Source organism: Harmonia axyridis, chromosome X (assembly GCF_914767665.1).
Source record: "Harmonia axyridis chromosome X, icHarAxyr1.1, whole genome shotgun sequence".
NCBI classification, from domain to species: Eukaryota; Metazoa; Arthropoda; class Insecta; order Coleoptera; family Coccinellidae; genus Harmonia; species Harmonia axyridis.
In genome coordinates this window covers 1,108,785-1,136,657 of record NC_059508.1, presented here as the reverse complement: position 1 = coordinate 1,136,657, position 27,873 = coordinate 1,108,785, and the positions used below count along the sequence as shown (strand labels likewise).

Sequence of the window (27,873 nt, the reverse complement as noted above, 5' to 3'; positions counted from 1 at the left end):
GTTTTAAGAGCCTTTTCTATGTATGCAATAACTTTTTTTGTTAAATTTATGTTTATTGTTCGCAATCTCCGTAGATGCAGGTAGGGATAAAGGTAGATACCGTTTTTTCATTTTATTTTTTCAGAATATGAGAGAAAACGTTTCTGGAGTTGACAATGTGACCTCCGTTGAATTTTTACTTAAACAACCTCAAAAATAACCCAATGCTGATGGGTCGTAGAAACATCAGCGGTGTAATAGTAAACAGACCTACAACTTTATTGCAAACACTATAAAGTACGTTGATAAATGACAAGAAGCTATTGAACCCACTCATAGGAGTGTGCTGAATATCAAGCTGGTTGAGGTATTTTTGTACCTCACTAATGGAACCACTCGACACATTATCAAAATTATTTTAGTGACACATATAGTACACGTGCTTGATAGTGGGTATAAAAATACACAGTTTCTGATGGTAAGAACAACGCATATGTCATATCTGACTGCTCTTTCAATCATGACAATATAAAGACGTGCATTTCATTATTCATATGGGGTATCTTGAAAGGATTCTTTGATGCTTCCGAGAGAATAGACAATGCATCATCTGGTCTATACGATCTTCCGGAAATATTCTTCAGTTAGAAATATACAGGGTGAATCGATTCAAACGAGCAGAACGTCTGGAATACAAACTATACTTCTTGTGTAATTAAATGACAGAAATGTAATGAGAAGAATTCCAAAATACAATTTCACACAACGTGTCTTCAGTGACGTCATTTGGAAGTATGAACAATTGAGTGCCTAGTAGGTACGAAAATGTCTGATTTCATTATTGATTCAAACGTTTTTTTTTTAAGATTGTTTTGATAAGAGTAATTTAGTCACTATAAGTCATCAAATTCTTGAAATCCCTTGTTATTAATTATTGTTTTAAATAAGTTTTCAATAACATTTCTACAAAATTAATATGTTAAGATTTTCAAAATGACATACTATTTATAAAATGTAGAAATTCATAGAAAAACACTTAGGTAATGTAACGAGACGAAAATGTAAATGATACACATGTTTACTTCAAATTGACGTCATCAAGTTCGAAAAATCTAGTTATTTTCTTATCACGTTGTTGAAGCCGACTTATGTTGAAGCGTTTGATGGTTGTGAACAGCTGCTTGCAAGTCAAAGACGGAAGGGATTTCTGCATCGAATTGTGACTGGAGACGAAAAATGGGTTCATTACGATAATCCAAAGCTCAGAAAATCATGGGGATAATGGAACGCAATTAATGCGTTTGAGCCGAGTATTGAGAGACAAACGGCCGCAATACAACGAGAGACATGATAAAGTGATTTTACAGTATGACAATGCTCGAACCCATCTTGCGAAAGTGGTCCCGACATACTTGGAAACATTGAAATGAGAAATCCCACCCTACCCACCGTATTCTCCAGACGTTGCTCCCTCGGACTATCACTTATTTCGATCAATGGCACACGGCCTGTATCGCTTCAAAAGATGACTAGTTTTTTCAACGCGGGATTCGTACGCTGCCCGAAAGATGGAAGAAAGTAGTGGTCAGCGATAGACAATACTTTGAGTCATAAATGTATAACCCGTTTTTACAATAAAGCCTCGAATTTCAGAAAAAAACGGCTGAAGCAAAGATGTACGCCTATGTAAAAATTTTATGAAAAAAAAGGCTATTGTTTCAACACCCCGTGTTTATGAGGAAGATGTTTTCATTCACCTACGGATTACACATTATAGTTCAGAAAAAAATAACCTGTGATTAAAAAAAAAAGATATGTCCAAATTGGACAAGTATTGTTGACGAAAATGTATCTCAAACTTTTGCCTAATTTTTAGTGGTGCGTTGATTTATCGGCGAAGTGCAGTTTAGAATTTCCTGTCAAGATGACTATTTTGATAGTCGCTATGACTTCATCATGTCTGTATAAATGCAGGCCTCTATCGTAGACAAGTAGGACATATCATCGGATGGAATGATGAAAATTTGTGTATCCGATGGAAAATATTCTGGCACGTGTACATCGAAAAGGGGGAAAATCTCTTCATGAGAAGGGTAATGAAAACTTCGAGAATTTCCGGTACCGTCAATAATTTGGTTACACCGAATTCTTCATGAAAATTCAAAACAATCCTTCTGGCTATTTCCTCATATTAGTCATATCCATGGACCCACATAATTTTGGCGCTTGTTTTTGATTCCGCCATAATTTAGCCAACGGCTAACATCCACTGAAGGGTTAGGTAAACTTGGGCTATCTATATAGAACAAGAGACCAGGATGTGCGATGAATGTGAATACCCCTCACCCCGTTATTTTCATTCTGCATATTGGATATCGCCCCCGTGGAAAAATCTTCATCGGACTCTTGCAGCAAATTAAAAATGGATGCGCTCATCAGGTTACACAGGAGAACTACTTGAAAATATAATAATAGTTTTCCTCGGTTTTCTATATAGTTAGAGGTTCGATATGGATTGAATTTTTTTCGAACAACAAGGGAAATGTAAGTCTGGAAACGAAATAAAATGATTTTAAAACATGATTCTACCTTGAATAAACAAAGGAATAAGATCTAACTGTTTTTATTTCAAAAGAGTTGAAACATACTTGTATGAAATTCTATATGATACAATGCAATTCCTTTGAAACGTAAAAGCATATAATTTTTTTCTTTTAATGAACGCTTTTACGTCTTTTTGCCATGAACTGGAAGTAATAATATAGGGTGTTTATTTTCGAGGTATATAACTTTAAGTTGGCATTTCTGTTCAAGATGGCGACCGATTTAACAGCTGTCAAGTGATTTATTCTCAAATTGGCAATTCATCATGAATAGGCTCACGCCTGAACAACGCTTGAAAATAGTGCAATTTTATTTCGAAAATAATGCTTCTGTGCGGAATACGTATCGCGCACTACGTCCATTTTATTTTGTTTAGCGATGAAGCGCACTTCTGGTTGAATGGCTACGTCAACAAACAAAACTGCCGCATTTGGAGTGGAGCTAATCCTCAAGTGTATGTCGAAACACCGTTACATCCAGAAAAACTGACTGTTTGGTGCGCTTTATGGGCTGGTGGAATCATTGGTCCGTACTTCTTCAAAAACGATGATGGCCAGAACGTTACAGTGAATGGTGATCGGTATAGAGCCATGATTACTAACTTTTTCATTCCTGAATTGAACAACCATGATGTCCAGGAGCTGTGGTTCCAACAAGACGGCGCAACATGTCACACAGCTAGTGCCACAATCGATTTATTGAACGACAAGTTAGGTGACCGCCTAATTTCACGTTTGGACCTGTGAATTGGCCTCCAAGATCTTGTGATTCAACACCGCTAGACTACTTTCTGTGGGGCTATGTAAAGTCATTGGTCTATGCGGATAAGCCACAAACACTTGACTATTTGGAAGACAACATTCTCCGTGTTATTGCCGATATACGGCCACAAATGTTGGAAAAAGTCATCGAAAATTGGACGTCCAGATTGAACTACATCCGAGCCAGCCGTGGCCGTCATATGCCAGAAATCATATTTAAAATGTAATGCCACAAGCTTATCTTGCGGATAAATGAAATTCATGTCAATCGAATAATCCATCGTTGTTTTATTGCAATTTAAAGTTCTATAGCTCTAAAAAAAACACCCTTTACAAGACAGAATTATTGTATTATGTTAACCGTGAAATGGACGAAGTGCTCTATGAACTTTGCGAGCACATTCATTTTATCAAAGTGAATTTCTACGATTTGAAAGCATGTCTGGCTCAAAACGATTTATGATGAATTGCCAAACCTTTTCAAATTCAACATTCAAAAAAAATGACGGTGACGTCATTACTCGAAAGTAATTCACCCTGTATATTAGATTATTATTTTAAAATACGGAGAATTTTTAATCTTCGAATAACAAAGATTCCACGAAATTTTGCATCTTTTCCATTATTTTTCTAAATTTCGGTTCGATCAGATTCGTATTTTGTTCAATATTAAAAAAAAAATCTGGCTGTATTTTTCAACCATTCCTTGAAATTTTCAAGTCTTCAGCACATTTCATTCAAGGGTTATCGTGTCCTCTACTTTCGGTTAAATCCGAAAATTTGGTAAGAATCTTAACCTTCTATTCCTCTAGAAAAATCGCGCAAAAAGCGAAGAAGTCTTGTCTAGCCTCATCTTACAGTCGTTAAGAAGTCGATAAGTCACTGTAGCATGCTGGATTGGATCGTGTCCCACGACATATTTATATGCTAACGATAAACCAAGGCATGTTCAATTGAAACTACGGCCACTAACCGACCAAACACAATTGTTGGAGCACGTTTTAAATAGCTGTGTGTTGTGTTGTACGTAAGACATACAATATTATTGGACTTACGAGGCAATTATCCGTTAGAAACAAGTTCATCAGAAGTATCTTGCAGAAATTTAGAACATTGACAGCTACTTCAGAGGTAGCCACGAAGAGTCAGAATAAACAAACATTGTTTTTCAAATCATGTAAGTACAAGGTGAATAAAAACTTTTCTAGGATTTCCTTCTACAACTTCATTAATAAAAGGTTTTCCAATAAGAGATTTCATTTTGAGTAGCTGTCATCTTTTGACAGTTGACAATGACAGACTACGCCATTACTAAAAATGGAACGCTACACTTCAATACTACACTGAAATTGTTAAAATTCACTACAAAAATGGTCAGGGGTCACCAAACTGAAACATTTTTGTGTCGTCGTGAAACACCTTTTCATCGGTAATAAGAAAACTGCTGGAACATTTGGAGCGACTGGAGCAAGTTCAAGGGCGTAGATCTTTTTTTATTGGGGGGGGGTGGTAATCGAAAAAAAATTTTGACGAGATTCCTTGGATAATTTTAAAAATAAAATGGCCCATAAACATGAGCCCGCAAACGCTTTGTTTTCGAGATACAAGGTGTTTCTTGTAGTCCAACTTTTTTGTGATGCTTAACCAGTTTATCGAATCTTTATTAATCTCCGCTACAGAGTTGGTAAATATGTATCAGAACTTATAATTAATTTATTTATCATAGCCACCTAACTGGATCTTCATAATAATTTGGATTTTCCTGAGAATAACTATAGAGAGCTGTTTGAATTTGTTTCTCGAAATCAATTGCAGATACGACAAAACTACAACAAGCAAAAAAGTGTAGTACTGAACCAGAGTTACTTTTTGAATTTTTCTACCAGTGGTTCACAAATAACTAATTCTGAAGGAAAGAAGCGGGCACCCTTCCGGAAAAAATTCACCCTGTAGATTTGCATTCAAATTCAGTATATCACATGATGGAAACTTAAAATTGGAATATCTATGCCAATTTAAGTTGAATATCTTATGAAGGAAAGGTGCTATGAGAGAAAACTTGAACTTTAACACCTGTATCTCAAAAACAAAGCGTTTGCGGACGTTATAGAACTTTTTTCTCTTTAAATGATTCGAGAAATCTGTCATTTTCATTTGTACCTCTAATTTAGGAACAACCTGTAGATATATTCAATTCAAAACTGATGTCTTCACAAATAAATTGCAATTTGAATGAAACACAATAAATTGTACAACACAGCCCAAACAATTTTTCGATGCGAATTGCTCAGTTCATTTCAATCCTTTGATAACTACATATTGAAATTTTATGACGAGAATGATACAAAAAACCGAAAACAACGGGTAGTTGTATACCGATGACGAATGCAAAAATCACAGATGGCAAATAAAGGGCGATGCCGAGAAAGCGGGTATATAAAAGAAAATGATAACACTCGGACAAAGACGAGCTCGTAGTACAATTAAAGTACTCATCTTGAAAGCGATAATAAACTCATAAACCCTAAAGGAGTCCGATATTTTACTTACGTTTCGATTTCAAAGAGAAATTAAAATGATTATAATTGGTTCATTTTATGGAAAAATTTGCGGTCTTCGTCTTTGCGAGATATCTGAAAATTTATATTTTGAAAATCTTGGGGGTAATTACCCCCAGTACCCCCCATTTCTACGCCCTTGAGCGAGTTACTGATGTGAAGAATCGAAACCGTGTGCGTCGATCAAAAACAACTGAGAATATTGTTGCTGTAACCCGTAAAGTTGACAAAACTCAGGTTTACCGATTTCTAGTCGATGTTGGGAATTAGGCAAACCAAATTTTGTATAAATACTTCAGTATTTTAATATTTTCAAAGATCAGTTAACAGAATAAGACTGCGTTATGTGCTCCAAAATCCACGAAACCATCGTAATTTGTCAAGAAAAGTTTTCGAGGACATACGATTACATTTCATGAAAAGAATATATTAATGAGTCGTTACAAACGTGTTGGTATTCAAGAGGTCAATTTTCCACAAAAAATCATCATCCAGCTTTCAATTGTAGAGTAAATTTTCAATGAAGCGGTATAAAATAAGCAGCGTTTTTCTTCCTTATAATGTATGACAAGTTAGTCCTGTCCTGTTCTTGTTAACAAAACGTGAGGCGACAAAATTTCGTTTATTCAAGAAGAGTCACATTATCCCATTTTTCAACACGACACTAAACGTTTGTCAATTAACAAGTCGAATGTGTCCAAGACTCTAAGTATCTTTTAAAAGTGTTAATAAGTGAAAAAAACTCCTTAAGTGATTTCGACCTGACAACATTTGAATAAGCTCACATTCATTTTCATCTATTCATCGAATTTTTTCCATCAACCAAAAATTTGAGAAATGAACAAATTTGAATGGGTTACATGTTTTGGTACCAATGAGAGGTTTCATTTTGAATGGCCCGCACTATTTTACAGCTGTCAGTGTTGAAGATGACATTTGTCAAGTAATATCTAGGCAATAAAAGTACTCATCGATAATAAACTCATAAAACGTAAGGGGGCCCCATTTTTTACTGACGTGTCAATTTCAAATGAAAGTCAAATGATTATTATTGGTTCATTTTATGGAGAAATTTTCGTTCTTCGAGTTTGCGAGATTTCTGGAATTTTATATTTCGAAAATCTTGGGGGGGTAATTACCCCCAGTTCCCCTCCTTATTTCTACGCCCTTGCTGTATGCGTGGAAATTATATCTACTGTCAGCCGCTGTATATAAACACATCTCTCGTTCTGCTTAACCCATATTGATTGAGGAATATTTCTACAAAGTTTCACGAAGACCTCCTTTCCCATGTTTCAAATGAAATAATTTTATGCATATTCATTATTGATTGGAGGCGACGACTACGTCCACAAAGATAGGCCGAAACGGCCGAATAATTTGAAAAATAAACATTCGCAACCATCTATAATATTCACCGTTCAACCAGTGCATATTAAAGATGAGGGACAAAGTTGATTTTATTTGCTCATTTGTTGGTTTTCACGTCCATAGGTGGAGTCCAATGACGGGATTGTCATTTCGTCATTAACGCTTATCGGCATTGATCTGAGTACCTTTCGTAACATGCTGTGTATGAGAACACGCCCCTAGGATAGAAGCGTCACTAATGTTCTTTTCGATTTCGATAACGATCTAACTCCATTAGGTGTATTTTGTTATAGGTTGAGGCTGGAGATCGTCTTTGTCGTAGATTGTACGGCAGAAAAAATGGCGTGAATTGAATCGTAGCCAACGAATGCGGTGAAGCTTTTTTCATCGGTTACATGATTGATTCAACGCTCTCTATTCATTCACTGCTTAATGGAAAACTACGGATTTTTTTTACGTTGCTGTATTTTTGTTTTCTTCGCCCAACCTCACTAAAAACAATAGTCTAAATCCATTCAATGGTATCGGAGTTATAGCAATCTGAAATTTGGTTTTTCCCATTTTCCGAAAAATACCTAATGAATAATACTTGATCTAATTGAAACATTTAGTTGTAAAATAACTACACGAAGCTGAATTTTGTGTCATCGAAAATTTCGGTATCTCAGAAATGATTTGCCAAATTCGGCTGAAATTTTGACACATACTCACAGTGCATTGTAAAAGGGGAAAAATAAAAATATTTGTCAAAATTTCATTCAAGTTCTAAACTCAAAAAACTTTTTCTATAAATAAATGAGACATCACTTCGAAATGCAATGTCAAAAATTGGTAAAATCATACACTGTGTCCGTTAAGTATGGAACAAATTCATTTTTAGCTAAACAGGCCATTTCAAGAAATAATCCTGAAACACGTCGATTTTTCATTTTAATTTACCGTATTTTAAAATAATAACCTGATATACAGGGTGAATTACTTTCGAGTAATCACGTCAGCGTCATTTTTTTTAAACACCCCCATTTTGTCTCAATTTTCCGATTACTCTAGCTGAGCTGATTCAAAATGTATCACATGTTGATTCCAATTGTTACTAGGTAAACAAAAATACAATAGTTTTGTGTGTGCTCATAAAGTAACTAGTAATATTCTTTATTAGTTAAATTAACAATATTATCAAAAATACTTATTGCCTAGCGGCAATTGCTTGAATGTAACACCCATTTGTTTGTTACATTTTTAGATTAATGAAAATGAAATGTATCCAAACATGTTTGGTACTTGTGGTCTAGCAGACAGAATATAAAAGAAATTTCTTAGTCGTCTAGTTTTTTGTGAAATGTCATCATTTGTTTAGTAATTTTTTGAGGTTCAATGACAGTTTAGTACTACAATATTTTTGGTATTCCTGAATGTTTTAATTATTGCTCAGATTTAATTTTTTATTTTTGTCCACTCTGTACCAATTGGAATCCACATGTGATACATTTTTGGAATCAGCTCAGCTAGAGTAATCGGAAAAGTGAGACAACTGACATCGTTACTCGGAAGTAATTCACACTGTATATAATATTATTATTTTAAAATACGTCAAATTAAAATAAAAAATCGATAAGCTTCAGGATTATTTCTTAAGATGACCTGTTTAGCTAAAAATAAATTTGTTCCATACTTTACGGACACAGTGTATAGCTCCAAAAGCGATGTTTATTCATTGCTATACACACATATTAAATTGCTTTTAGGTAATGCGTGCAGTTCAATTCAACACGTTGAAGTTTTTTCTCAACCCTTCCAGGATTTTCACCATATTATCATCAATTAAGTATAAGTAATAAAAATTTGTATAATGATTATTAGGCAACTGACAAAATAAAGTTGACTAGATAAACTTTGTCTGTGAACTTGAAATATAGATTAATTTTTCTTCTTATATTGTCATTAGCCGCCACTGGCCTTTAGATTGTTTATGCTTTCAAGTGACTTCATGTTGCATAAACTCAAAAATTATTGGTTATACATCAGGGTGATCTTTTCTTTTGAGCTCTTGTCAGATATCTGAATATTTTTGATGAATTATTTGCCATTTATTTCAGGAGAAAAACTCCTGTGAGGAATTCAATATGCCACTTGATTATTTAATGTTTACTCTTTCATGTGATGTCACGTTGCGTAAAATAAAAATACAAATCAAATAATTAGTGAGGCATCACGGTGATCCTTCTTTATTTATAGTTCTTATCGAATCTTTTGTACTACAGAAGAAGAACTGTAGTCTGGTTAAAATGCAAATAAATTTTCAATATTCTCCCAAAATATCCAAGTATTAAGTCATTTTTTACGACCTTTGGAGATCATTAACACCTCGAACGTGTCGTTTATTTGCAGTGTGAGTATGTGGCGACGCAACACCCACCATGTGATTAATAATTCACTTGAAATCACTCGACAGACCAGGTATTGAAACGTCGCCTACGATAAATTGTATTGAATTAACCCATCCACAATTTTTAGGTAGCGCTCCAAGAATAACAATGGGGATCTTTAAACCTACTGCTAGTAGAATCAAAACGTAGCAGTTATTTAAACAACACACCCTATGCTAAACACCTTTTACCTTCGATCTCTTTCTGCGGCTACGATATTTGTCAAATTATGTGACCATTTTCTTAGACAGTATTTACATTGTGTCATTTGTTGTATGAACGGAAGGGCTCAACAAACAATAAGGAATAATATAAACAATGACAATTTTTGTGGTGGCGATCATTACGATTATTTCTGATGACTTTTTAGTCTTCACAATTTTGACTACTCTACCGATTCCAATAATTATTGAAAATTTTCCTTCTTCCGAGTCTTGATAGAATGAAAAAATCAGTTTCAGAATAACCACTAGCAGAATGCATTTCAGACCATTATGGTTTTTCATCTAATTTGTTCGCCCATATTTGTATAGTATTAGTATTAGGTGTAACACTTTGCTTATGCCGTTTTGCAGTAGATAGCTGTAGCAGTTAATGCTAGTCGAAATGAATAGATCGTAGATGTCATACAATAAGCTTAGGTATTTATTAACATAACGCCATCGAAATATCGGTAGATTTGTGTCTGCATCATAAAGTTATTCTCGATTGAACATGTCAGCTTACGAGCCGAATTCTCATCATTTGTGGGAGGCTTCAATATTCTGCTTCAATAAGAAGAAATCCTCGGCTGAGGCTCATCGAATACTCTCAAATACCTATGGTGAGGCCGCTATTAGTGAAAGAGTGTGCCCAGAGTGGTTTCAACGCTTCAACAAAGGTGATTTCGACGTCGAAGACTTGCATGGCGGTGGAAGAGACAAGGTTTTCGAAGATACAGAATTGGAGACATTACTTGATCAAGACTCGTGTCAAACGCAACAAGAGTTAGCAAGATCATTGGAAGTGACACAACAAGCCATTTCAAAACGCCTGAAAGTCATGGAAATGATTCAGAAACAAGGAAATTGGGTGCCGTCCAAGTTTAAGCCAAGAGATTTGAACGGCGCTTGTTTGCTTCTGAACAGCTGCTTGGAAGGCAAAGACGGAAGGGATTTCTGCATCGCAAAGTGACAAAATAGCTCATGCTCCCAAGTAGACGGCCAAACCGAATATTCACGGTTCCAAGGTCATGCTCACTATTTGGTGGGACCAGCTCGGCGTAGTGCATTACGAGTTGTTAAGACCGACTGAAACAATCACAGGCGATCGTTATCGAAAGCAGTTAATGCGTCTGAGCCGAGTATTAAGAGACAAACGGCCGAAATACAACGAGAGATATTTTAAAGGGATTTTACAGCATGACAATGCTCGACGCCATATTGCGACAGTGGTCAAGACATATTTGGAAACGTTGAAATGGGAAGTCCTACCCCACCCGCCGTAATCTCCAGGCGCTGCTCTCTCGGACTTTCACTTGTTTCTATCAATGGCACACGGCTTGGCTGACCAATCGTATGAAAAGAAGTAGAAAATTGTATCGATTCATGGATTGCTTCAAAAGCTGACCAGTTTTTTCAACGCGGGATTCATACGCTGCCTGAAAGATGGGAGAAAGTAGTGGCCAGAGATAGACAATGCTTTGAATCATAAATGTCTAACCAGGTTTTTACAATAAAACCTCGAATAACAGGAAAAAAACGGCGGAAGCAAAGTTATACTCCTATGTATATTATTGAAGGTTCCAGAGAAATGTTCACAGCTTTTGAATATAATGTGTGAGTTACGCATTTATTTCAAAACCGAGATTGACATAATGTGCTTATTTTTAAGAAGCTAAGGACGAGGAGACATAGTGGTCCGATCAAAATCATGAACATGGGTAAAACTGTACCTTTGCATATATCCGTAATATTTATAAAATGTTGTGCAAAGATGAAACAGATCAGAATGAGCTCTAGCTGTCGCCATCTTGGTCGTGCATGTTTCGATGGGCCTAATATTCAATCATGAAGTAATAAAATAGCGTTCTATTAACCAGGGCATGTGATTGTTGTATCCCCCCAACTACAGGCAAACCCTGTTATTCTACTCAACCCCTTGTCAAATCTCTGCCTTCCCTTTTCTCATTTAATAAACCCTTCTAATCGCCATATGCTGATTCAATATGGGACCCTAATTGAAACATGTCTACTTGGCAATTTTTCACCCTATTTGCATTTCAAGTTTGCCGGCTCAAAATGGAGCACGTACAATACAATCTGGCGGATGAAACAACTATACTTAATGCACAGAATTTGAGTACAATCAGTATTCCTAGTAATTACGCGTAATAACTACTCCAATGCACTACTCTACTGTAGGGGAGTTAGTTGGTTAAATCGATAGGTTGGATCTGAATAATTCAAAATCAAGGGTATTAATTTTCATATTTTCATCTAAGGTTACCTAGGTCATAGCAAACGAAGCGAATTCTGCACCGCAATAGTATATTCTGAATCAAGTTGCAGAATGGGCTCCTATTCCATTACGAATGGGAAATTCAAAAACTAGCAAAGAAGGAGCGAGTTTCCGAACGCATGAGTATTGGATTTGCCTTTTGTAACGAGTTAATACTCGTAATGAGTTCATTACAGCACTACAGTAATGAACTCATTACATCTCTCAGTCTATCCCAACGGATATTTGACCCTCCCCCAGAACTCTAGAAATTTAAAAAAAAAACATGTCAATTTCTGTTTTTAGGGGAACGAATTTTCATCATGAGTTTGTTCTGAAAAAACCACTCCCATGAAGGTGTCATCAACCCCCAACATTTTTTGAAATAGGGAAGAGATATCGATTGTTGATTAGTTTGAAAGTTCTTCATGTTGTGCAAACAACCCAGTTGAAATTTTCAAAATTGGTGATGTTGAACAGACAGTTGAACCACCCAAACTCAAGAACATAAGAGTTTTGAAGAATCCAAAAATAATTTTCAAGTTCTGTATTAGAGGGAGAGAATTCCTATGACAATGTTCAGAAGAAAACACCCTTCTGATAATGTTCAATATCAAATTGCTAAAAAATTTCCATAGTGTTGTTATCAAAGAACTGGGCTGAGTCATTCGTGTGGGATGTGTTGTACCATTTTGTGTTACGCACAGGTAGTTAATTTTACAATTGAAAACCTCTGTAACTCACCATGTTTATTCATGTTGAATAAACATATATTATATTATTATTATTATTATTCAAATTGCTATTTATTTATGGAGACATCAGTTTTGAATTGACTATATCTACACGGTGTTCCTAAATTGGAGGTACAAATGAAAATGATGGATTTCTCGGTTCATTTCAAGAAAAAAAGTCCTATAACATGACTTCCCAAACACTATGTTTTTGAGATACAGGTGTTAATGTTTAAGTTTGTTCCTCATAGAACCTTTGCTTTACAAGATAATCAATTTGAATTTACCATAGATATTCCAATTTGAACTTTTCATCATATATGCTTATTTTGAATGCAAATCCACAGGGTGATATTTTTTCTGGAAGAGTGCCTGATTCTTTCCTTCAGAACTATTTCGCTGGTAGTTTGAAAAATGCAAAAGGAAACTCAGGTCCAATACGACACTTTTTGGTTTGTTATAGTTTTATTCCTCCGTAACTCTAATTTAGGAACATCCAGTATAAGGTAAGAACAACCGAATTGGTTATTAAAGAAATTATTTCGAGTAATTTGGTTCAAACTTCGTTATCAAACTTTTTTCTCTCACATTACAGATATGCGTAAACGTTGTCGTTGAAAAAAACTTTTTGATTACCCCAACAAGAAAAAAAAAAGATCTACGCCCTTGATCGATACTTTAATTTAGCCTTTGGATCTATGAATTCATTTCTAGATCAACGAGGATCAATGTGCAAAAGTATCTGAGTTTTACAGAAAATTGCATACCCTTTTTTTGGTTTTGGATATCAGATAATATTGTTGAACAAATTCGAAATGTTTAATTGCCAAAATGACGAATCTGAAATATTGCTGATGTTACTTCCGGATGGGATGAAAGCCAATGGTAAGGTAAAAAAGTGCAAACATGGCATTACTAATTTCGTTTACAGTTCTCCGTAGATCGTCACACTCAAAAGTTGATCTTGAGCGACAGCTGTGCTTTCTATTAATTTGCTTGTTCACCGGAAATTGAATAAAACTAAGCATTGCACTCGGGTAATGATATTCTCCGCACTACAGGTAATGGATTATAAGCTGCTTTCATGCATTCGAAGATAAAATATTCACACGACAACACATACTAATTGATACCTGCGATCTTATTTTTTAATTGGAATTTATTACTTTCAGCGGAATCTATACGGCTAAACGTAAAGTGCAGTGACGGTCGGATGATATAAAAGATAATTCCAATAATGCAAGGCAAGATATGAGAATGGCATGATCTGTACGAGGACTGACCAAGAAATAATTCTTCTGGTATACCACACTCAACAATTGATGATGAAGGGTTTTTCAATAGGAATTATATGATTCAAATAAATTGTGATATATGGCAATACTGTATATTATATGTTATATGTTTTAATGTCATTTATGTTCAATAGGTTTGAAGTTTATGTAAACATCCATTTTTCAACAACGTTTAGAAATTGTTAAGTTGTTTTATTAAAGTCAGTGCTTGATGGTAGTGCTTGATTGAAGTCATCACACACCAAAACTCAAAGAATTCTATTACTGATATTTAAAAACTCAATATAAACAAAATAGAATTTAAGTTTAATTCAATAACGCACAACAGGCTATTCGCAGTAGGTATACAAATATTTACTGACACCCTCATAAAAAATTAGTTATTAAATATAATGAATCAAAGTTATATTTATAATGAAATAGAAATTATAATGTAAATTTATTACTCACATTGGAAAAATATTCACATAAAGAGAATAAATCAATAATGAAAACAAATACTGTTCTATATTGTATTGTTTATACTTCTCACTGACGCCACGTTGCCAACTATTTCTGTGTTAATTAAATTTGTTACAAGGGCGTAGATCTTTATTTTCTTGTGGGGGTAATCAAAAAAAAATATTTTGACGACATTGTCTACTCATATCTATAATGTGAGAAAAAGGTTTGATAACGAAGTTTGAACCAAACTGCTCGAAATATTTTTTTTTTATTACCAATTCGATTATTATATTATACTGAGTGATTCTGAATTGGAGTTACGGAGGAAAATGAGAGATTCCTCGGATAATTTTAAAAATAGAATGGCCCATAAACATGAGCCCGCAACGCTGTGTTTTCGAGATACAGGGTGGTTCTTGTAGTCCTACTTTTTTGTGAATCTTGACCAGTTCATCGAATCTTTATTAATCTTCGCTAGAGAGTTGGTAAATAAGTACCAAAACTAATAATTGATTCATTTATCACAGCTTACTAACTGGATCTTTATAATAATTGGGATTTTCCTGAGAATTACTACAGAGAGCTGTTTGAATTTTTTTCTCGAAATCGATTGCAGATACGACAAAACTACAACAAACCAAAAAGTGTAATACTGAATCAGAGTTTCTTTTAAAATTTTTCTACACTACCAATGGTTCACAAAAAAAAAATAATGTAGAAAAGAAGCGCGCACCCTTCCTGAAAAAATTCACCCTGTAGATTTGCATTCAAAATTGGGATATCACATGATGAAAACTTCAAATGGGAATATCTATGTCAATTCAAGTTCAATATCTTGTGAAGGGAAGGTGCTATTAGAGAAAAACTTGAGCTTTAACATCTGTATCTCGAAAACAAAGCGTTTGCGGACTCATGTTATAGGACTTTTTTCTTGAAATGATGAGAGAAGTCTGTCATTTTCGTTTGTATCTCCAATTCAGGAACACCCTGTAGATATAGTCAATTCAAAACAAACCTCGGACAAAGACGAGCTCGTAGTGCAATAAAAGTACTCTCAATTTGAAAGAGATAATAAACTCATAAACCGTAAAGGGGTTCGATTTTTTAATGACAAGTCGATTTCAAAGGAAAGTCAAATGATTATTATTGGTTCATTTTTTGGAGAAATTTTCGTTCTTCGTCTCTGCGAGATTTCTGAAATTTTATATTTCGAAAATATTGGAAGGGGTAATTACCCGTAGTACCCCCCCACAATTTCTACGCCCTTGATTTGTTGATTTTTTTAACGCCACTCAAATTTGTATTTGGCGCTCACTGTATGTTCTACTTGTTCCACTTAATGTTTTACTCCACTGAATAACAAGGATCGATATAAACTGATGTTTGGGTAAAATTCCGAACTACTCATTTTTTCTGGACGGTGGTGAGTGCAGTACAACCCTGTACAAAAGGACTCCAATCGTGGAATTACCAGGTGCGAGCCATATTGTATAATAAGTAAAGGCGGATGATGAATTATTAGCTGAACTCAAACAAGTCCGTCGGTTGGCCTTTTCTTTTATACCTGGACCGATAAGATATTGTTATTCGATTTCGGTCTCCTAACCCATCTTGTATTTTGACCAAATATGAATTACTTCGATACAGATTTATTGTTACCGTTTATGCTCAGACTAAATCATTAAAAAATATACTTAGGAGCCACGTTAAAGGCGATATCATGACTATCTACACGAGTTATTTGCTGAAAATTTGGAACTATGAAACATACGAAGGATTCAGCGACATTTTTATTTCTGTAATTCTTTATCAAATATTTTTGGTTTATAATGAATGCTAAAAACAGGAGTCTTATAGATCATATATCTTATGATATATTCTTATTCATTAATCAAGAAATATTATTTTCTTCATGATAATATGAACCAGAAAACATTGAGAAAAGCCTCCACCTGTACAAATTCAAGTTTAGTCAGGGTCGAGATCTTTTCTTTAAAAAAAAATAGTTCATATATTAATTGCAAACATATGATAATTTATTTGTATAATATGATTAAATTTCTGTACTTGAAAATTCAAAGATGACAAGTGAATAAAAAGAATATATTATAAAATATAAAAAAGCTGTATACTTTCAATAATAAAATATTTCCTTTCAGGGGTGGGGCGACTTCCATCTATTTGGAATATCCATATGTGCTGAAGAAAACGAATAAATAAAAAATTTAATAATAAATAATTGAAGGTTAATTGACGTTCCACTTGTTGTTTCAAAAATGGATAAACGAGTTTCGTGTATTGAGAAAATACTGTTTTTGATGGTAAAAATAACTGTGGAAGCAAAGCAATGGCTTTGCGAAATTAGAGATATTTCTTCTTACAAATCACCGATTTTTATGTGGTTTTCACATAATTTCCTTGAACAATAATCTACATGGAAGAAAGTAAATATTTTCAATTTGCGAATGAAAAATAAAAAATAAAATTGGTAACTTTTCGTTAATCGCAAAAAAATGATGATATATACTTTGTACAATGCACTGATATATTTTTAGAATATTCGTGCAAAAAAACCTACCAAAGATCATTAAAAAAGAGGTGAATTTCGTGAAAGTCGTCGTACAGTGCTGACCTCTACTTATTTGCTTCGAAAAAAAAGGAAGATGAAGTTTGAATGATACGCGAATAACCACGTGGTGGTAATCCCTCCTGAGACTGTTCTATCGTCAACAATCAAGAAAACAAATTTGGCTCTATGAAGAAGTAATTTCCAAGGTTGAAGCCTTTTTCGAAAGCAAAATCAAATCTTTCTACAGAAGAGGTATTGAAAAGTATAAGGAGCGTTGGAATATATGTATCACTCTTGAAATCGACTACCCTGACGAATCTTCAATAAAAAATGTGTTTCAATGATAAGGCTCGAAACTTTTTAGGTAATGTGTTACTTCAAGGAATTCATAAACTGAAATTTGTGCATTAGTGTCATCGATGAGATACTAAGAATGTTTCAACTAACATTGCTCTCAAAAGTAGCATTCTTACCAAGCAAGTTATAAAATTGTTTCTTCTATCTGTCAAAATTGATGATTTTATACTTAAATAATTTTAAAATTCATATAAACACAAACACAAATATAAAAAATATGAAATAACCTTTCAACAAGTATTCATCGATTCAATGTTTACAACTAAATATGAAAACCTATCATTATGACTATTCTGTGTAACTTTTCACGTAACCTAACCTAACCATGAATCTAAAATATAAAGGGTCTATCGGTATAAGAAGTTTCTTAAGTTGAACAACTGGGGAATCGAACATCTGCCCTCGTCCTGATAATATAGCCCTTTTCACGATTTTTTAAGCCAAGGGCGATCAGGCTGTTTATATAATGTCGATAATTGTAGCAAGAGGGTTGGCTGGCAGTAACAAGGACTAGAAAACATATGACAATCGAGCACGAAGCTGTTAAACCGCAGTCGGAAAGGGCATAATTTCATTGTTCCTAGTACTCGGCTACAATATCGACACATGTCCAGCAAGAAATTAGCATCTATATGTTTCGTGACAATTTCAGCAAGCCTCAAGCTCATCAGGTTACATGCGACTGCGCTGTAATTAAGAAAGGGGAACCAACATACGGTGTGATATGTTGACAAGACAATCATTCCTTAGCAACGAATTCATTTCGTGAATTCTTGGAAACTCAAGAAGCAGTGCTCAATTATTTAAGGGTTCGAGGCAAGTTTTCTGACATTTGGAAGTTACTCGACCTCCTGGTTTGTAATATTGACGAATGCAAATTAGGAATCTTCATCAAGCTCGATCAGTTTATTGGTGCTTCTTGGTTTGTTGATATATCGAATCTAACAATTCATTTTGAAAGACTGGAACAAAGGAATAGTTTTTTTGAAAGATGTTTCGAACCTTCTAGAAAAAAGATGTATCAATTCGCATAAATTTGAACGAGTATTGAATTTCTCTCAAAACTCAAAAATAAGTCTATTCAGTCTGTCAAAAATTACTAGCATACGAAGTTCGGAGCGAAACACTAAACGCAAGAAATAAATATCTGAATAATGTACGTGCTCACTGCAAATTGACGTCATTATGAGTTAGCCCCATCCGGTTCCATGTTTTATCACCTCATCATAATAGTGAAATTTGTAAATCTTGTACATTTCATTGTGTTGCACACTGTTATTCGTGTTATTTGTTATTATTGTTTAAAACGGTAGGTATAACCCGTTTATTTCATTAAATAAATAAATAATAGGTAACTCACCGGGATGGCCTATTAGACGTTTATCGAAAACAAATCACAATTTTCAGCTGAAAATTTGCTTATTAGGATTTGAGACAATGATATTTCTCCAAAAAATATTTTCAGATCTCTACAGCTTCCGGTTATGCCGAAAACAGACTACTAGTTCCACATTTCAAATGGCATACCCAGTATATTATTGCATCATTAGATAGCTTTTTTGATGACAATTTCGGCAATATACCATACCTTAGGTGAAAACTCAACGGTTCATGAGTTAATGGGATTCTTATAAAAAAATGGTGGCGATAAAGACTCATTTTTTTTAATATTTCGACAGAAAAAGCTCTTTTCGGAAAATTTTGTTTCTTTTTCGATTCTGCATATACGTAATATCATAAGACCAAAAATGTACAAGGTGTTTTTAAGAAGATCATGAACAACTTGAACAACTCGAATTCATCAAAACACAAGGTTTTCAGGTTAAAACCAATATTTTTTATTATTTCAGTCGATTTTACGTACAAAATTAGTGGGGGTTACTTAAGCAAACCTTATACCTAAAACGAATATTTTAAGAGTTATCGATGAAGAACTTTAAATGAGGCAAACTGCAATTTATAACTGTGTGGAGTAGTCTGTGACTTCCGGAAAACACAGAAAGAAACTAAAATTCGTCGTTTCCATGACTAAATTTGACATTTGAAGAATTGTAATGAGTTCGTAATTGGAAATTGTATGGTTTATGGAATTGTCAACAATTCCAACGAAAAATTAATTATAATTCAGGAAATTATAATTTAGTTATGGAAACATCGAATTTGAGTCATAACGAATGTTAGTTTCTTGTTGTGTTTTTCGGAAGTCACAGACGACTCCACACAGTGAGGAATTGCGGCTTTTCCTCATTTAAGGTTCTTCCTCAATAAGTATTCATTTTAGTTATAGGGTTTACCTATTGCCACACTATTTTTGTAAGTAGAATTGACTGAAATAATAAAAAATATATGTTCTAACTTGAAAATCTTGAGTTTTGATGAATGTGAGTTCTACAAATTCATGATCTTCTTATGTACTCCCTGTACATGTTTGGTCCAAAACGCAAACAGTCCTTCTATACTACGTATTTGCAAAATCGAAAACGAAAAAATTTTTTTGAAAAAAGCGTTTTCTGCCAAAATATTCAAAAAATGTGAGTCATTTATCGCCATCTTTTTTTTTATTAGAATCCCATTAACTCATGAACCATTAGTTTTTACCAAAGGTATGTCATATTGCCGAAATTGTCATCAAAAAAGCTATCTAATGATGCAATAATATACTGAGTGTGCCATTTGAAATAGGCAAGAAAAAGTCTGTTCCCGGTATAACCGGAAGTTGTAGAGATCTAAAAATATTTTAGGGAGAAAGATCATTGTCCCAAAACACAATATGCAAATTTTCAGCGCAAAATTATGATTAGTTTTCCATAAATGTCTAATAGGCCATCCCGGCGAATCACTCTGTATATCATCAAATCCATGACGTCAGTGAATAGTGAATATTTCTCATACCATATTGTGAATTCAGGAATTTCTCATTTTTCTTGATGAGTTGGGATATTTTGTGATATATGGTAAAAATAATATACCTAAGAAATTTGTAGTCGAGGGTAAGGTAAGGTAAGGTAGATTAGGGGTGTTTTTCACCCTTGTTACGGATCTGGCAGACTTACGATGGTGGCGTGTTGGCCTAGTGATAGACAACTCCTTTGTCCTTAACATGACTAGCGTGAAAGATTGCATTATACAACTGAAACCTATAACTAATCAAACGAATGTTTGTTTCCTCGTCAGTTCGATATGTGTCCTCAGTATACGACTTTTCAGCACGCACTTTTCCTACCTAATTGAATGCTTCTTCCTACTGATTTCGTGTTTTAGAGCTCATGTCGATTACGAACCCAAATCACTTGGAGAACTTTCATCGTTTATTGGAAAATACCCCTTTGAAAAACCACCAATAAGCATTACATCCCTTTTCAATTCGCGATCAGCTACTCATTATAATTTCATAAAATTAAAAGCAAGGGCGTAGAAATAGGGGAGTACTGGAGGTAATTACCCTCCCCCCCCCCAAGATTTCAAAAATATAAAATTTCAAAGTTCTCGAAAAGACGAAAAACGAAAATTTTTCCATAAAATGAACCAATAATCATTTTACTTTCCTCTGAAATCGACACGGCAGTTGAAAATCGGACCCTTTTACGGTTTATGAGTTTATTATTGTTTCAAGATAAGTACTTTTATTGCACTACGAACACATCCATGTCCAAGGTTTATTATTTTCCTTTATCTAACCGCTTTGTCGGCGTCACCCTTAATTTGCATCTGTGATTTTTGCATTCCTCATCGGTATACACTTACCCCTTGTTTTCAGTTTTTTGTATAATTCTCGTCACAAAATTTCAATACTGTAGTTATCAAAAAACTGAACTGAGTAATTCGCATCGAAAAATTGTTTGGGCTGTGTTATACAATTTATTGTATTTCATTCAAAATGCAATTTATTTGTGTGGATGGCAGTTTTGAATTGATTATATCTGAACAATGTTACAAATGATAATAACAGTTTTCTCGGATCATTTAGAGAAAAAAGTCCTATAATATGAGTCCGCGAACGCTTAGTTTTTGAGATATCGGTGTTGAAGTTCGAGTTTTGTTTCTCATAGCACAAGATATTCAACTTGAATTGGCATAGATATTCCAATTCGAAGTTTTCATCTTGTGATATGCTTATTTTGTATGCAAATCTACAGGGTGATATTTGTTCTGGAAGGGTACCCGCTTCATTCTTCCAGAACTATTTTTTGGTGAAGCACTGGTACTTTAGAGAAATGTGAAAAGAAACTCTGATCTAGTACTACACTTTTTGGTTTGTTGTAGTTAAGTCGTATCTGCTATCGATTTCGAAAAAAATTCAAACAGCTCCCTAGTAATCCTCAGGAAAACGCAAATTAGTATAAAGATCCAGTCAGTTAGTTATGATGAATAAATTAATTATAAGTTTTGGTACTTATTTACCGATTCTGTAGCGAAGATCAATAAAGATTCGATAATCTGATATAAGCATCACTAAACAGTACGGCTATACAAGAAATATTTATTTTCAAAATTATCCAAGGAATCTCTCATTTCGTAACTCCATTTTAGGAAAACCCAGTATGACGTGAGATGAGAACAATCGAATAGGTAATAAAAATTTATTTTGAATAATTTGCTTCAAACTTTGTTATCAATCATCTTTTTCTCACATTACAGATATGCGTACAAGTTGTTGTGAAAAATCTTATAGATTCGAATGAATTGTGTTTTATCTCAAATATTCACAAACTACGAAAAAAACTGAAAGTTTTTTAAGCCCCCCTCGAGGTTTAAACTAGGGGATATAAGATTCAATGATACATCGACATTTTGCACAATTTTCCGATAAACAAAATTTGATCTCTAAAACATTCACTTTAAAAGTTATCTTGTATACGAACGGACAGAATTGATTTTGACCTCGTTTCTTCATCAATGAGAAATAACAGGCATTTGGGCAAAATTATAGCCGATTTTAACCTGAAACAAACGCGCAAAAACAATTTTCCTATTAAAAAAGTAATTTATGCTCCTAACGAAGTGTAATTTCGAATATGATAAGGCAAAAAAAATATTTGCCGCGTTTCTGTCAAACCGAAAGCAACATGTGCAATCATCCAATTAATATAATATAAAAGAACTCGTATCCTCACCAGTGATAAGTGCAAAAAGCAGACAGAAAAAACGTACCTAGTGTACCGTATCAGAATTATGGAATAATCAGTAAAGCATGTTCACTTGTTGATTTTTGAAGAACGCCTGCGGTTAGCCTACCGACATAATATCAGGCAAGTCAAGCATTGCCATCTGCATATATTAAACCAGCATTTTAATATAACTTACACTGATGATTTATTTACGGACAATGTTTAATCAACCTCTATTTAGGCACGTTTAATGCTAATTCACTTAAATTTATAAGCGTTGAAATTGGCGATTATAGCACGTCCCTTTCTCAGCCCTGTTATTTATTGTACTTCTTCGGAACTTTTTCTATCCCATGGAACAGATTCATCAGCTGAACCGAGGAATAAATCTAACAGCTTGAGGCTTGACAAATCAGTCAAGTTCTCATCTCATTTTACCTCACTTTATGTCAGACTTGTTTCTTCAATTAAACCACCACTCAGAACGATGCGTCTTATAGGCCATTCCACCTATTTTTCAATACACACACGACAGTGACGTCACTTGGAAGTATACTTAATCCAGTGTATTTCTTTAAATAGATTATTTGGAATCATTACAGTTTTACTAAGCAATCTATTTAAATGCCTCAAATTTTACATGATTCTCTATAGAGAATAGTTTGTGTAGATTCTTAAAATAACTAGCACATTTCATTTTAAAAAAATGGCGAAATTCTCAACAAAGTACTAAGAAACAAGAATGCAAACGGCACACGTGCTTACTTCAAATTGACGTCATCAGCTGAAGCAGGAATCAATCTAACAGCTTGAGGCTTGACAAATCAGTCAAGTTCTCATCTCATTTTACCTCACTTTATGTCAGACTTGTTTCTTCAATTAAACCACCACTCAGAACGATGCGTCTAACAGGCCATTGCACCTATTTTTCAATACACACACGACAGTGACGTCACTTGGAAGTAAACTTAATCCAGTGTATTACTTTAAGTAGATTATTTGGAATAATTACAGTTTTACTAAGCAATCTATTTAAATGCCCCAAATTTTCCATGATTCTCTATAGAAAATAGTTTGTGTAGATTTTCAAAATAACTAGCACATTTCATTTAAAAAAAATGCCGAAATTCTCAACAAAGTACTAAGAAACAAGAATGCAAACGGCACACGTGCTTATTTCAAATTGACGTCATCAGCTGAAGCAGGAATCAATCTAACAGCTTGAGGCTTGACAAATCAGTCAAGTTCTCATCTCATTTTACCTCACTTTATGTCAGACTTGTTTCTTCAATTGAACCACCTCTCAGAACGATGCGTCTAATAGGCCATTCCACCTATTTTTCAATACACACACGACAGTGACGTCACTTGGAAGTTTACTTAATCCAGTGTATTTCTTCAAGTAGATTATTTGGAATCATTACAGTTTTACTAAGGAATCTATTTGAATGCCCCAAATTTCCAAGGATCCTCTATAGGGAATAGTTTGTTTATATTCTTAACATTACTAGCACATTTAATTGAAGAAAATGCCGAAGTTTTCAACAAAGTACTTAGAAACGAGAATGCAAATGGCACACGTGTTTACTTCAAATTGACGTCATCGTAGGTGCACCCAATCCAGGTTGTTTCTCACCACGTGATTTTGCATAAAGTCTTATAGGTCTAAAGGCTTTTGAAATTCAGTTAACACAAAAACTCAAGGCGGCAGTCGTATCTTCGATCATTGGGCCCCTGAAATGCCTCAAAATGACCCAGCTTCTCATCGAAAAATCATCTTCAGTGAGGAGGTCTATTTTGACTTCGAACGCTTCGAGCAGAATTTAGCTATTTGGGACGCGGAAAATCTAGGAATGATTGTTGAAAAGCCCCCCATATTTAACGGTGCGATTTTAGGGCTGGTGGGCTGATGGGACCTCACTTATTCGAAAATGAGGCTGGTGCAACTGTTACGGTGAATGGATTGCTAAAGAGCTATAATTAATGATTTTTATGGCCGCAATTTGAAGATATTATTGTTGATGTTGTTCATTTTCAACAAGACGGCGCTACGGGTGTCACACAAGCAACGGAAAAATTGCAATTTTGCAAGAGAACCTTCCTGGTCGTGTTATACAGCCGGTGCAGCCATTTGGCTGATATCGTTTTCCATCGTTAACCTTCCTTTTCACAATGAAATAAACATCTATTGATTTCTCTTGCAATATACATATTTTTTAAAAACCAAAATAAAAGCTGTTATTGGTAAATGATTTACAAACATCTGAAGAAAGAAGTAAAAACTGAAACTCTGGTGTCCTACAATTTATTACTGATTGAACTCACACATGATGCTAGTCTAACAACTTACTCGAGTTCTGTACAAGTTTCCAGTCTAAGAAATTAATGAATGTTTGGAGCAGATAAATTTAACGAATAACTGTGACTTTTTATAAGCCATCAAGGTTTAAAACGAATTTTATAATTCATGTTACGGTCTAAGAGATTTATGAGAACTCATAAAATATTGTCAAAGCTTCCTACTTTCAAGATGAGCTACAGTGGCGTATTAGTTTTAGCGTCAAATTATTCGTTTGCTACGTGAGGAAGAAATTTATTCATTAGACTAGGTAATTTAGCTACTAATGAATTTTATATCATTTGGAAATCTCGTAGGTACCTCTAGTAACTAGTTAGTAATTATAACAGAAGCGTATTCTAAATTGGCTTTGGAATTCAAATCAGTGCTTTTTTTGTTTAGGGAATCGGAAGATTAATTCGAATAACAGTTTTTTGAAAAGAAGTCACGGCAGATATCACACGATGTTAAAACAAATCAGAGATTGAATGGTGGGGAAATTCAAATGACCTTGAAGAGGTTTTCCACCTTAGACATTAGTTGTAAAGTCATAATTCCGCAAAAAAGATAAAAGTGAAAGATTGATGTTGAGTCCTTGAAACACGAAATTTGCAACATTTTTTTCTATACTCAAATGAATCAATCAGCAATAATTATCAATAAAAGATGAGGAATATTCTTCCCATGCTAGGATAATCGACTCTAAGCTGCTAATCACGATATTTTAATGTCTTCGAATAAGTCATAAAATTAGCTGACGATTGCAAAATGCTGCTATTGATGAAGGTTTTATGGTTTGCCAATTACAACAAGACTACGTAATTTTATTTCGAAGTTTATTGGCAAAAGGGTTGAAACGAGCATCTAGCAGTGTTTATAGGCCTCTCATTAGGTCAGGCCCGTAAGAAATCATAAATAAAAGAAATAGCTCATGTGGTAACAATGTTTAGTATTCTCTGGTGCCGTCTGTACAACTGTAAACTTGACAATTTTTGAAGTAAGATACCTAGAGACTCGAAATTAGAGGTTATAATCCGTCCAATGATTTCACAGTTATACACATCTGAAATTTTGTTTTTCCCATTAAATCTAGTTATACCTATTCGATCGATCTTAAACTATGTGGTTTGTTGTAAAACAATTAAAAATGGTAATAATTGGTAGTAAAATTTAGTAGTAATAAAAACTTGTTTTAATCATGATCAACTACCAAATATTAACGGCTAAAACAGTTCAATATATGTATGTAAAACAATGAAGCCTTGCGCAGAGTTTCGTCTTACGATAAGATTCAAAAATTTGTGAAAAGTACTGATTTGACATCAAGACTTTCTATTTGCTCGTTGTTACGGAAAAAAAGAATATCGAAAAGAAATCACCAATATTTCCATGACCACAGTACCTAGAGTGTTGCGATTTTGGGTGTTGTTATACAATTTTAAGCCTAGTGCAATTTTCACACTCATCATATCATCAAAACAATAGAACCTTCACCAAGATTATTGGAGAATAAATACCCAATATTTCCGAGAAAACAGTTAATATCGGCTGGAGATTCTGCATGTATATAACATAAAATATTCATTTTTAGCTCCTTGTCGAATTTCGTGCTGATAGCGGATCCAAACAAAACCATAGAAAATTCAAGAAAAGAATCGAAAAAAACTATTGATAACAGATACGACCGAAAGTTAAGAGTTATATTAGTGACGTCAAAGGGTTAGGTTGACGCATGATTGAACGAGTACTCAAAATCTGGTGACCTCAGGTCAATGATTTCCTCAATTTTCAGAAAATTCCGTTCTGTGCTCATGTAACGTGTGAAACTGTTGTAACCATCGGAAGCTCTCTTCACAGCTAAAAAGATTTGCTCGTTCGTGGAGTAGGATTATAAAGGATCTGAATGGCGTGTTGAGTTTGTGCTTGATCGGCATAGGATAGCAGATACCGTCCCTGTTTTCGCAAAGCGAAAGTCTAGTAATTGCTGGTGCTCGTCTCTTATTTTACACGCAAGTCTCTATTAAATGACAACTAAATCGTTAACGGACTATATAATTTATATAGATAATTCAACGTTGTTTATTACAGGTGACTCGGATGTATGCTCTGAAGTTCAAAAAAAAACAAGAAATAAAAAAATCGACCCGATTGAGTATTTGCAGATTATTATAGTGTCTGAGCACTTATTACAAGGAATTTAAATTGTTTTAATATAGTTTATTGAACGAATCGAATAATGGGGCCCGGTTTTTAGTGAGGGATCAATTTTGTTTGACACGCCAAGAATTTGAAAAAATCCTAACTACTGCAGTGAGATTGACAACAGTCGACGTTGAGACTACGCAATTGTCATCGAAGAAAATGTTATCTGCTTAATAGAAGTATTCACGAACAAAAGCGTTTAATTTGATAAGAGTTGTTTCGATTTGTGGAGAACCTCAATTTAATCGAAATCTCTATCATTTCCATCATTTATGAAATTGAAAAGAATCATAGGGATTCAAAGTTAGAGCACTGAGGAATTCCAGGTGTAATACAGAACTCGAAGTACCTAAAATCTCTGTGTCTACCTCATTTTCCAATGACAAATACAATCGACATGAAGTCCATATTTTAGTTAGTCAGATAGTTTGATAAGAGTTGTTTCGATTTGTAGAGAACCTCAATTTAATCGAAATCTCTATAATTTCGGTGACATCATTTATGAATTTGAGAAGAATCATAAGGATTCAAAGTAAGGTTTAATACAGAACTCGAAGTACTTAAAATCTCTCTGTCTACCTCATTTTCCAATGACAAATACAATCGACATGAAATCCATATTTTAGTTAGTCAGATAATCCTCAATTTA

The 27,873-nt window shown here is 34.3% G+C and overlaps 1 protein-coding gene across 3 annotated transcripts in view; it reads right to left on the bottom strand.

Annotated features, from left to right (window-relative positions):
* Positions 1-27,873, bottom strand: part of LOC123685920 (zinc finger protein basonuclin-2-like) — a 240,957-nt gene that overhangs the window by 190,833 nt on the left and 22,251 nt on the right. The gene's annotated exons all lie outside the window — the stretch shown is intronic.